Genomic DNA, 9190 nt, shown 5'->3' with positions numbered 1-9190 from the left:
TTATAGCTACTTGAAGTAACTAGCTAACTAACTTTCACACTAGTAACCAACTTCGTAACCTATCAACTAACTAAAGTTGATTCACTGTACCGTAATAATTTGATTTCTCTTGTTCATATATTATGAGTTCTTCGGGTGTCATGCATTCTGCTTTTGAATGATTATAACCCGTAATCCCTTTGCTTTATGCTATGCATTTTGTCTTAATTGAATAAAAAAAAAAGTGACGGGGAATGTTGTTGATTTTAGCCGAATCATCTTTGCTTGCACCGCCATTTAGTTCCTTTACATCAACCAGATCACAGTGATAAAAATTTTACTAACATATCTACTTCAAAATCCTTATTATATTCAGGTCTCACCACATGTATGTATAATATAATCCTACAAACGATACCCTTGAAAACATCTTTGGTGAAAATGTTAGCAATGTTGTTACCTTTGCGCTGGAGCATATGTTTTAATATGATCTGCATGAACTTATTTAGACCGATAGATGGTCTGGGGTTTCACAGGTTCCACAATATCTTATGGATAGAAAACGTGAATGATAGGTTGAATAACTAATTCAACTACAAGAAAATAAGCGATTTGAAAAGACCATTTTGGTAGCTAATTCGCAGCTTATTCCTTGCTAACATATTTAGCTTGAAAAATGCTACAAAATACCTATTAAATCAGCCGTAGCATGGATTGAGAGACAAATTTGCTAGGGAATTAATTCCTTGTAAATCCGAAGCTAGTTAAACAAAAATACTAGCAAATATTTAGGAAATCTGTAGCAAAGAAGCATTCAAAATTTATTTTCCATAGCAACATAACTGTGACTTATCATAGCAATTTCACAACAAATCTAAGCAGCACTAGCATTGTTGTTACCTTTGCGCTGGAGCACTAGCTAGCCACTCAATGAACATGCTAACGGCAGCATATGTTGGTATAATATATAATATGATCTGCATCAACTTATTTATGTCTATAGATGGTCTGGTGTCTCGCAGGTTGCACGATATCTTATGGATAGACGACATGAATGAGAGGTTGAAGAACTAAAGAGTTAATTAGTATTAAGATTATTTTAAAACATAATAAGTATTGAGATAATGAGATGGAATAAACTCAATAGGAAGATTCATTCTCTGACATCAAGAAATGAATTCAAAGACTACGGAATTCTTTGTCCTACTTACCCTAATGAATGGTGATTAATTTATAGTTTATATACATTTTGCTAGCATGTAAAATGGCTATTTTTAATAGAACTACTTTTATCTTTATAATTATCTAAAACTATATTAGATCTAATACATTGTTCTCTACCTTGTTTGTATTCCCTTTCATATATAGTTCAGAGAAGATGGAATTTCTTACTGAACTAGCAAAAGAAGCTATCTCAAAGCTTGAAGAATTGGCAGTGGAATCTACGGTGAAGCAGTTTGAATATGTGACCCACTACAAAAAAAGTATTGCCGACTTGAAGGAAGAACACGATAAGTTGGAGGGTGTTAAAGAAGCACTACAAGGATGGGTGGACACAAAAAGAATGAATAGTGAAGGAATTGAACCTAACATACAAAAGTGGCGGCTAAATGATGTTGCAGCTTTTGAAAATGTGTTAAGAAGTTTCTATGAAGACCTTCACTGAAGATATTAAAAGCTTGGAGTTTCAGCTCATATCCTACCATAAAGCTCCACCAACTCTTGGATCGACCTTCACTGAAGATATTAAAAGCTTGGAGTCAAGGAAAAAAATCATAACAGAAATCATAGAGAAACTAAAGGATGATGAGTTCAAAAGAATCAGCATATGTGGGATGGGTGGAGTGGGAAAAACCACATTGGTGAAAGAACTCGTCAAATCCGCAGAAAATGAGTTATTTGATAAAGTTGTGATGGCAGTGATATCCCAAAATCCGGATTACAAGTATATACAAAGTCAAATTGCTGATTGTTTTCTGCATATTATCATCGAACAAGTTGTAATTGTGTATTTGTTTACAAAAAAAAAAGTTGTGACAACACCATAACCTTCACACCTTTCACCTTCATCTTCTCGTCGCAAATTTGTGTCACTTGATTAATAATTATTTTTTCATTGAAAAATAATGACAAATTAGTTCAAGAGAAAACTAGTTGTACACGAGTTATTATATCATCATTGTATCTTCAGTGTTCATTTATTTTGTGCAAATTCATTTTTGTTCTAGTGTTATCTATATTAAATTTTGAACTATTATAAAAAATCAACACGAACAACTAAAAAATATAGAGAGCATCATAATTCAAGACTCAATAATCATTTATTTAGTTTTCCATGACAATAACATGGTTGACTATAGAGATAACATTTGCACAATGATAGGACTTCTGACATTGTGGATTCCATCTGACCAAACAAGTGATGAGGAAAACACAGTTTGATTTGATTTTACTCTTCCAACAACAACAATAACAAATGATTGTTTCTCATTTAATGATTTGAAAGAGAGAAATTTTGGTTCCACACTAATCTTGATTTTTGGATCATGATGGCTGAGAGTAGCTTTGTAGGTTGAGTTAGGAAAGCCAACATTTGTGACTGTTCTATGAACCTTTACATTGAAATGCTTATGTACAGGAATAACCATTGCAGGATAGTTTATATCTTTCACCAATGATCTTTCAGGATATCCATGGCAACTTGAATTATCTCCACTAATCTGTTTAATTTTGTCATCACCATAACCATAATTACAAAGCATTTTCACATAATCTTGCTTAGTGATGTCATAAACAAGTCCAGGTTGAACGGCTTGTTGTGGATTGATATTACCAGATCCATAAGCAAATTCACCAGCCAAATCATCATAAGTACCTTTCATTGTTGTAGCAGTTGTCATGATAGCGGATTTTATAGTTGCAGGTGACCAATCAGGATGAAATGATTTCACATATGCAGCAACTCCAGCAGCATGAGGGCATGCCATAGAGGTTCCAGATAATATGTTGTATTTAAACTTTCTCTTATCATTTATATCCGATGAGGGTGACGCTAAAGGTGAATATGCAGCCAAGATTTCCGTTCCTGGGGCACTTATATCTGGTTTCATAATTTCTAGAACATAAGGATTTGGGCCACGTGAAGAGAAAGTGACAACTTTAGGAGCTTTGATGTCATGGAAGATCTCACTCTTTAAGATCTCGGCGATAGGGTGTTTGGTGGAATTTGTGTAATGTTGAACTCGAACGAAGTTTTTTGATTCCAAGGTAAGTGTAGGCTTCTTAGTGACAAATGCAGTTTCAAAACCAAGGTATGAAACATTAAGGATTGAACCAATTGCACTACTCACCGATGCCAATTTTTGACCTGATTGCGATCCACATAAAACAAGTTTACCCTTCACCCTCTTTTTGTCTTCAGAATTACACTTTTCGGGAGAAAATATAATTCCATCAGCTGAGCAAGCATGAGCATTACACAAAGCTATTGGAAATTTGGTGCCATTTGACGGTGTTATGTTGATTTACTTACCAATATATGTCTTTCCATTTCCAAGAATGAGCTTAGAAATGAATTGTCGATCTATGGTAGTTCCAGCAACACTAAATAACCAAGGTGATACACTACAAACACTACTTCGGGTAGGGCCAGAATTTCCTGCAGCCTGCACTGTTAGTATTCCCTTCTCCATGGCATGAAACGAACCAATAGCAATAGGGTCATTCAAAAAATCATAAAATCTTGGGGAACATATAGAGATAGTAATTACATCAACTCCATCAGCAATGGCATCATCAAATGCAGCCAATATACCAACAACACTACATAAACCTGATTTTTTGCAAACTTTGTATGCAGCAATCCTTGAAGATGGAACTCCACCTCTTGCAATGCCTTTAGCATAACCATAAAAGCTCACACCTTTCACCTCACGTCCACCTACTATCGATGCTGTGTGGGTTCCATGACCTGATTCATCTCTTGCACTCACATCTCCAATGCCATAAAATCGTGCTCCGATGATCTTCCTGTTACAATTGAAGTCACTACCGCCTGCACAAACTCCCCTCCACTTTTTTGGGATTGGACCAAGACCTAGTAAATTACAAAAATGAATAATCGAATTAATAAGCTCATTGTGTAAGATAAACTATCTCACGTAAATTAGCACTGATAAGAATCGAACCTGAGACCTTGAGAGGAGCACACTCCAAGGTCTCACGCCAATGTCATCAGACCAACTCGAGTGGGTTCTCATCGTATATAGTTAGTTATTACAATCTTCTAATTATAATATAGTATCTTCCTATAATGAAAACAATAATATTTCTCCATGTCCTAAGATACTCATGATAAACAACATTATTAATTAATCTATGAAAAGTGAAAAATTAACTAAATATAATAGTCGCAAATTATTCTAAGTAATTAAATATTCATAATTTTAAGCGAGGTGAAATTTCGGACATATGATAATTATTAGGAAATAAACAATTTATAATAATTATAACAGATAAGATTTTGTGATTTTATAACGAATAGGGTTAATGGTGTTTTATCCCCTATAATATAGGTCATTTTCATGTTTACACCCTGTAAAAAAATTGCTTCACCCCCTGTAAAAAAATTGATTTACCCCCCTAATAGGCCATTCAAAAACGAAAATTTTTGGAATTTTTTTTTTTGGTTTTTGAATGACCTATTAGGGGGTTATTCTGAAAGAAAAAATTACAGGGGGTAAACCCGAAAAAGATCTATATTACATGGGGGGTAAAGCACTATTAACCCTAACGAATATATATACCTTTATCATTGAAACTTTTAGATTCTGGCCATATTCCACTGTCTATGACTCCAGCCACCAAATCACTCTCAATAGTTTGATATCTTTTGAATGAGTGAGGAAGTCCAACGAAGTCCCACAACCTTGTGGTTTGAAGGTGAAAGTCTTGGTTTGGAAAAACTGAGACCACACCTCTCATTCGGACAAGTTTTTCCTTTTCTTGATCATTGAGTATGGCAGCAAAACCATTGAAACTCCTCTTGTAACTTCGAACTAAGCGATTTTCTATGTCACTCCCGTCCATAACATGTTGCAACAAACTGATATGGTGAGAGGTTGGGGAATATGATGCTCCCTTAGGAAGTGAGCCCATGTACACGATGTAAAGTTTACTACTTTCTTCGCCACTTTCAATAGCATCACACACCAAGGTAATTAGTGATGTGAAAACTAAAGGCACAAAGATTGATAAAACAACATAATGATTTGCCATATTTGAAATGGGGAATACTAAACACAAATCCAAACAATGTATTTATACACATAAGAAAATCATATTTATGGAAATATTTTTAATTGATAAAAAAATAATTTAATTAGTATATGACAATTAAATAAAAAATTACTCCCTCAATTCCATAATAAATAACTCATTTTGTAACGCAAAATAAAAGATCCTTTCAATTTTCAATATGAGATTGATTTTTTTCTTTCAATTGTGTCCTCTAATTAATATTTTTTTATTAATCTCAATTCAATATCTTCTCATCTACATTTATGATAATCAGGAATGTACAAATACTTTTTTTTTTTTGAAAAAAATTCACAAATATGTGATTAGGGTAATTTATTAAAATTGTCCTTATCTTTTTTTTCATTTACACTTTTTTTCATTTATTTTAAATGTTCAAATGGTCACATAATAACGGATGTAAGGATTATATTTTAAAGAGAAATGTTTTTTTAAGAGGTATTTTAAAGAGAATTTTTTTTTTTGACAAGTTAAAGAGAAATGTTATAATCATTATCCTTTCAACAATCATTATTTTGTTAGATGAAACTTATGTCGGTCCCACCATTTTATGTGGACCCATTTGTAAAGTGTTGGATCCACATTGGTAACTTCTCGTCTACTCATGTTTGTAGTTTAGGAACCTATTCCAGCTTTTAAGGCTTTTTTTCCTATTCTCAGTAACTTCTCATCTACTCATGTTTGTAGTTTAGGAACCTATTCCAGCATCTAAGGCTTTATTTTCCTATTATCATCATGGCATCACACTACCTTTATTCAACCTTTTTCATCTTCTCATCACACTACCTTTATATGTGTTCTCGGTTTTTTACTCATTTCTCTAGCACCACTTTCAACCTTTTTTTATGGGGCGGTGGTTTTTATAGCTATTTATAAAGCTTTGGCCCCACAATGAAAACTTCTCACATGCGCGCACATGTAGTTTAATCAATTATTCTCAGCATCCACGGCTTTTACCCTCTTCTATTTGGCATCATGCTACCTTAATCCATTCAAATGCCCCCACTTTCAACCTTATCTTTAGGGAGGTGGTTTCTAGAGAAACTTCCAACTTTTTCCCTCTTCTCATCAAGAACGTCACGCTATATGTATTTCCTATTTATGGCATCACGCTACCTTTATTTCTTTTTACTATTTTCCCCCTCTTCTCATCATGGTACCTTTATTTGTGTTCCTTGTTTTTATATTCCTTTCATGTTCCCCACTTTTAATCTTTTTCATGGAGAGAGGTGGTTTTCAAAGCCGCTGAAAAAAAATTATGGTTTAATAAATTTTGTGGTTTAACATTGTTCGTGTTTCTAGCTATTAATAAGAAAATTCAATTCAGAAATTCTAAGAGATAGAAAATTATACACAATGTTGGCTCATTTTTAAGCCTTTTTATTCACTTTTCCGCAAGAGAGAAAAAACTCATATTTTAACTTTTAGAACTTGGAGCGAGTGACTTACGAAAGAGATTAAAAAGTATTTATAAACACAAGAAATTTATATAAAGGGAAATCTTTTCAATTACTAAATAATTTGTTTAATAACTATAATACAATTGAATAAAAAAAAATCTCTACATTCCATAAGATATGACTCATTGGTAAAACTATGTGTATCTTACTGTTTTATGTCGAACTAATTTTTAAAGATTTGGATCCACAGTTGAAACTACTCATCTACACGTGTGTGTAATTTAAGCATGTATTCCCAGCAGCTACTGCTTTTTCCCTCTTCTATGTGACATCACATTATCTTTATTCATTTCTAATGACCCATCTTCAACCTTTTCTATTTGGGCAGTGGATCTTAGAGCTATTTCTAAATTGTGGACACATAATGGACATTACTCATCTATGTGTGTGTAGTCTAAGCAAATACTTCCAGGATCTACGGTTTTTTTCCTCTTCTTTATGGCGTCAGAATACCTTTATTCTTTTTAAAGCCCCACTTTCGACTTTTTCAACGGGGATGACGGCTTTTCGAGCCATTTATAAAGCTTTGGACCCACATTAAAAACTTCTCAATTACGTGGATGTGTAGTTTAAGCAAATATTTCTAGTATCTGCAACTTGTTCCATCTTCTTTATCGCATCTTGATGCCTTTATTCCTTTCTAATACCCCCCACTTTCATCCTTTTCTGAAAGGGTGATGGTTTCTAAAGACATTTACAACCTTTTTCCGTTTCTCATCATGGATATCATGCTACTTGTATTTCTTTTAGGCCTCACACTACCTTTATTTCTTTCTATGAATTTCTCATTATCTCATCACGCTACACTTACATATGTTCCCCTTTGTTTATTCCTTTCTTGTGCCATGTGTAACATCAGGATATTTTATATACATTATATAAGTTCCTTCTAATAATTTTCTTGGTTTATAATTTAGTCAACGGCTTACTTTATGTGTAGAATTTTTTAGAAAATTAATAAATAAATACTAATAATTTATGAAAGCTAGAATCGTTTCATACTATTAGATATGCATGGTTTATTTATAGGAATGTGTAATTAATCCCTATCAACAAAGAAAAGAGACGAGACGACCATGATTTGGAATAATAGATAATGTCATGTTTTGTAAAATTAGGCATAAGATTATCTCTATAAATAATAATCAACATATAAATATTAGAATCAATTAAATTAAATATAAGTAAAAGAGAATCAATAAACTTATCTATTTTGTGATTGTTGTGGAATTAGATACCCGACCACAACTCTATCAACATCTTTGACAAGCAAATCATATAGAATCAACACCTGCAAAAAGAACAAACGATGAATAGTCTGAGGCGCACTGTTCGCATTGTCCTTAAGGATTTTATGCATAATTATACACTAATTCCTCATGATTAACAAACCCTTCCAAACAGGTCGAGGATTCAGAACTGGCAAGGAATAATATGTAATTGAAAATGTAACCCTTAAGAATTGACTCAAAATTTGAGGACCAGAAATCTGGAAAAATCGAGCATCGATTTGGAGAAATCAAGCCACGATTTTGGGTGCAGTTTTGAGAGTTTTACTTCTAGAAAAATCGAGCCACTATTTGCAGAAATCGAGCCATGATTTTGCGCTGGTGCAATACAACGTATTTTTATGTGTGAGATTTTTTCCAATTTTTGAGGGATTCTTTTACTATAAATATAAACCTTGTATCAGATGTAAACCTTGAGAGAGCGGGGGGGGGGGGGGGGGGGGGGGGGGACTCTATGGTTGTGATTGATTCACCTTGGGAAACACTATTAGGATTGAGTCTCTTGGTCACTGGAAGTGTAACACTCACACTAAACGTATCTAGAAAGTTTAGCATGTGCGTTATCTTTAGTACTGGATACATGAATATTTCCAACAATAAAACTTTGAATGAATATCTTATACAAAAGCAAGCGTTTGTACAATAATAATACAACTCATCTTTTCTAAAACATAGAAATTGCGTCCTTGAATGTCCATATCACCCTGCAACGGCTACGAACGAGCTCTTGCTGAATATCCATTCGTCTACTAGCTTGCTAAACCAACCTATTTATCTGAAACAAATAAGGATTGGAATGAGACATAATGTCTCAGTGAGTTCTACCTAATCCTAGGCTATAGGTAACCTCGGGGGAAACCTACGGTCACCATGTGTCTACAATACAACCTGACGATTGATTATACGTGTGTGGTCATGCTTTCCTAGACGGTCGTGCATACTAGACCCGTCATAGGTTCTTCTTAACTTGCTATAGGCCTTGCTAGCACTGTATGTGTCATGGCGGTTAAGGGGAATCTAAGACCGCTTTGCCAAGATACACTCTATGCATCGAGGCCTACGCATACCATAATCATGACACGATTCTAAGTCGGATGGTTAGGGAAAACCTAAGATCGTCGTCGACATAAATTCCATTACTTGCTC

At 34.0% G+C, this 9190-nt stretch overlaps 1 pseudogene across 1 annotated transcript; it reads right to left on the bottom strand.

The window, feature by feature from the left end:
• Positions 1 to 2257: 2257 nt before the first annotated feature.
• LOC146954520 (subtilisin-like protease SBT4.3) lies at positions 2258 to 5257 on the bottom strand (annotated as a pseudogene). The gene is made up of 2 exons (XR_015013713.1): positions 4785 to 5257; positions 2258 to 4075 (listed from the first exon to the last, which is right to left on the bottom strand). The product of XR_015013713.1 is annotated as a subtilisin-like protease SBT4.3 (transcript).
• Positions 5258 to 9190: the final 3933 nt, after the last annotated feature.

Source organism: Medicago sativa, chromosome 1 (genome assembly GCF_051527215.1).
Source record: "Medicago sativa cultivar Bolivia chromosome 1, Bolivia_mono, whole genome shotgun sequence".
Lineage (NCBI taxonomy): Eukaryota > Viridiplantae > Streptophyta > Magnoliopsida > Fabales > Fabaceae > Medicago > Medicago sativa.
The sequence above is the reverse complement of the archived record's forward strand: the minus strand, read 5'-3'. Positions and strand labels throughout refer to the sequence as shown.